Here is a 4,376-nt window from a genome sequence, read left to right on the forward strand (position 1 = left end):
ATGCCTTTCAGGTAGTTTGGATGAAGAATAATTCAAAGAAAGCTTCACTTGTTCTGTTTTGTATCTAACACACAAGTTCATCTGCATTAGGCCTTTGGAATTGCCTTTTGATCTGAAAATAAGCATTCTTAACAGTCGCCTGCATTTTGTCTATGGGTTCTTTCTATAAAGTGCAGCGCTGCTTGTTGAAGCCTGAAGAAGTAACATGGTGTTATTGGAGCATATCTGTGACTGACTGGAATGAAAGACACCTTCCAGGCAAGAATGTCAAAAGTTGAACTGGAAATGGCTTTCCACAGCAAATGGAAAGAACTCGAGAGTCAGAAGAGTTCGGCATTTCCAAGAAACATGATAAAGGCTAGTTCTGCTGGGCAAGCCCATGTGGTAGCTAGTAGTCACAATAGCTAATGAACTATAGATTCATTACAATTCCTTGTGCTCTTCCCTTCCACCTTGGGCCCAGCAAAATGGCACCCACAAAGAAGGGGGGCAAGAAGAAGGGTCATTCTGCCATCGGTGAGGTGGTGACCTAAGAGTACACCATCAACATTCACAAGCTCATTCGTACAGGGGGCTTCAAGAAGTGTGTACCTTGGGCACTCAAAGAGATCTGAAAATTTGCCACAAAGGATATAGGGACTCCAGACAAACACGTTGATACCAGGCTCAACAAAGCTGTCTGGGCCAAAGGAGTAAGGAGTGTCCCATACTGTATTGTGTGCAGTTGTGCAGAAAACGAAATGAGGATGAAGACTCACCAAACAAGCTTTATACTTTGGTTACCTATGTACCTGTTACTACTTTCAAAAATCTATAGTCAGTCAGTGTGGATTAGAACTAATTGCTGATTGTCAAGGATATCCAATAAAGTTATAAAACTGCAAACAAAAAAGAAAAGAAATATAGATTAATTAAAATGAAATGAAATGCATAATTTGGTTTCGGTCTCACAGTAGCCATGTCTCAAGTGTCCCATGTGACTAGTGGTTGCCATATTAGACAATGGAGATATAGGACATCATCATCAGAGAAAGTTCTTTTGGACAATGATAGGCAAGAGTGTTGTCATCAAATGGGTGGATGGTTAGTATTAACAAGGGTCGGCTAAATTCTAATATGATATTATAAAGCCCAGAACTACAGGGGTTAATGCTGTAAAAGTTTGTCTTTCTCACATACAAAATCCAAGAAAGGCCTGGGCATGGAAAGAGACAGCTGGGGGGTCATGCTGGGGTCTTTTCTTCTCCTATTATGATCCATTGACCAGGACTGGTCACCTTTGCAGGAATGCAAAGGGACTTTTAATTCAATCTTCTGTTTGCCAGCTGAGCACTCAGTTACTATTTTTATGACTAAATACTATTAAAATCCCTATTTTACAAAAATGAATCTGGGGTCCAAAGAGGTTAAATAATGTATAAAAGATAAATACCTAAAGAATGATGGAGCAGGACTCCAGGTACATGAGTCCAACAGCAAAGTCTAATCTCTACTGAGCTATGCTGACTCCTGTAGTGCACACTGGGAGATCATCAGAGGCTTTCTGGCTTTAGAAAACTACAAGAAATTTCAAAGAACTTCAGATTAGGGACAGGCTATGTGGTTAGAAGTCTGATATATGACAACAGCGACTTAACCCAAAAGGAAGCAATGGGAAACACGAGCAGGTGATGTCGTAGGAAATTCCCAGCTAGGGCCTAGAGTGCAAACTCTTTTTTTAAGATGCGGGGTACAATTCAGGATTAGGTATACAAATGGTCATTGTACAGGTGAAGTTTGGGCCCCACTTTGGTTCCTATTTCGCCTAATTTGAGATCAGGTACTCTAAAGTGGAAACTCTTAAAGGTCAAGGATGTACTGCACCTTCAGTCTTATGCACATAGGCCCAAACACTCTTTTGGGTAAGCAACACTGGCTGATTTTTATTAAGTGTTTATTATTTTCCAGATACTGTTTTAAGTTTTAAGCTTTATATGCATAAATTAATTCAATACTCAAAATTATTCCAATAAGGTAGCTTTTATTTTTAATGGTTTTACAGATGAAAAAAGAAAGGTGGTAGAGAGAGGTTGAGTAACTTGCCCAATATTACACAGCAGAAAAGCTGGAATTTTAGCCACAGTCTTACCCAAGAATAAAGCAGTGTTTGCAGAGAAGAGTGATTCAGAGATTAGAAGCAAAGCCTAGTAGAGAGAAATCACTGTTGACTCAAATAGGGTCATCAGATAATGCAAATCTGAAGCTTAGAGTCTGAGGATCAGACGTGGCAAGGAGGATGGAGTAACGAATACCTGAAGTCAAGAGAGATAATAAGATTGCTGAGAGAGAACAGATAGAAAGGGGAAGAAACTTAAAGGCCTGCACATGAAATCCTTGGCAATGTGACTTAGTAAATAAGGCCAAGAGTTTTAGTGTTCGACAGTCTTCTATAAATCTTGGCTAACCGGGTTCGGTGGCTCAGCCTGTAATCCCACGCTTTGGGAGGCTGAGGTGAGTGAATTGCCTGAGCCTGCGGGTTCGAGACCCACCTGGGCTACTTGGCGAGACCTCATCTCTACAATAAATCAAAAAATAAGCTGGGTGTGCTAGTGCGCGCCTGTAGTTCCAGCTACTTGGAAGGTTGAGGCGGAAGGATTGCCAGAGCCCAGCAGGTCGAGGCTGTGCTGGCCGGGAGCGGCCACTGCACTCCAGTCTGGGCAACAGAGTGAGACTCCAACTCAAATCAATCAATCAATCAATCAATCAATCAATCTTGGCTTTGCCACCTTGTGACACAGGCAAGTCATATAATCTTTCTGGAACAACATTTTTCTTGTTGGCAACACAGAGGCAAAGATGCTCAAAGTGCCAGGCCCTTGTAAGAATTAGATGAGATAACAAACGTGGGAATCTATGCCCACAAATTCAATTTTGCAATAAGGAGTCCGTTTCTGTGTTATTTTTAAGCAATGGTGAATTTTATCCTTTTCCCCAGTATCACTTCATGGGCAGGAAGTTTAATCCCCATTACGCAAAGGATCCAGATGTTCACAAAGGGCTTAGAAAGGTGAGGGGCATGAGAAAGACTTGTAATTATCTACCTTGATCATTTCCCAGACATAAACTGCATTTCTCACCTGCCCACTCCCCTTTAGAGGTATCTGTTGCTTGTGAAGCTCATAGACTTTGATAGTCTTATTAGTGTTTGCGGATCTGTTTTATAATCTAGATGATCTCTCTCTCTCTCTCTCCCCCCCCCTTGCCTTTCTTTTCTTATCTTTCCCTCTTCCTTATCACCACCCTCTCACTCTCCATACAGAACATTCAGCATAATCACTTCAACTAGCCACATTTTGGGAAGCAAAAGCTTTATTGTCTTTCTTCCCTGGTTGGCTTCATTTCTCCACTAACTTCCTCCCCCTCTTCCTGGAATCTAGAGACAAAGAGAGTCCTTTCCACCTGTTTGAATAATGAAAGTGAGAGGGGAAAACACAGGGAGAAAAATCCTAATTGAATAACACAGAATAGTTTTCAACTAGATTGTAAAATGCCTAGCACAGTTTCTGTCATATTACTTGTACTGAATAAAGAGTAAGGATAACGTTTACTACACTATTTTTGCCAATGGTTAAGAAAGGACAGAAATATGAGTCCATCATGGATGGTTTCAATCTTTGACAAAGAGGCAAAGGAAGGGAGAACGGTTCAAGAATGTGGGGCTGGTAAGCAAAACCAAAGGCTATGAAGAGGTTGAAGACTGAAAAATAAATTGATTGGATTTGAAAACAAGGAGTTCATTGGTGACTTCTCAGGAGGCTTTTTTCAGCTGACTGTGAATAGGAGACAAGTGTCCATGTATTAAAGAGTGAGCAGGTGATGAGGAAGCATAGACACTAAGGATGATGTGAGCGTGTAAAATTTTGGCTGTGGAGGAAGAGAAAGGTAAAGATAGAAGCCGAAGTGGGAACCAAAGGGAGGCCCAAACTTTACCTATATAATGACCACTTGTATACCACATTCTGAATTGTAGCCCACATCTTTTTAAAAAATTACAATTAAAATAAAAAAGAAGCCTGAAAAGGAGCAACTTTAGTTGCTGACTTGGCCGGACATCTAAGTGGAAGTGACATGGGGACTCAGGACACCTCGAAGAAGATAGCTGTCTGGACATTAAGGAACTGGAAATATTAGTCAGAGAAGCTTTTCCCTTTGCCTAGAACTAACTCTATCCTCTCTCTCTTTCCCCCATTCTCTGAATAGTAAATTCCTTCTCAATTTTACAATGTATCTTAAATGTCATCTCCTCTTAACCTTCTCTTTGTCCTCTTTCCTTACTATTCAATCTAAGTGTTTATTCACCTTCACCCAAGTCTGAGTTATAGGACCTTCTTCATTTT

General features: G+C 40.8%; 1 pseudogene; it reads left to right on the plus strand.

Annotated features, from left to right (window-relative positions):
• Positions 1-467: 467 nt before the first annotated feature.
• LOC110595521 lies at positions 468-817 on the plus strand (annotated as a pseudogene).
• The last annotated feature ends 3,559 nt before the right edge of the window (positions 818-4,376 follow it).

This window comes from Carlito syrichta, unplaced genomic scaffold (genome assembly GCF_000164805.1).
Source record: "Carlito syrichta isolate Samal-C Ts95f unplaced genomic scaffold, Tarsius_syrichta-2.0.1 Scaffold302533, whole genome shotgun sequence".
Classification (NCBI taxonomy): domain Eukaryota; kingdom Metazoa; phylum Chordata; class Mammalia; order Primates; family Tarsiidae; genus Carlito; species Carlito syrichta.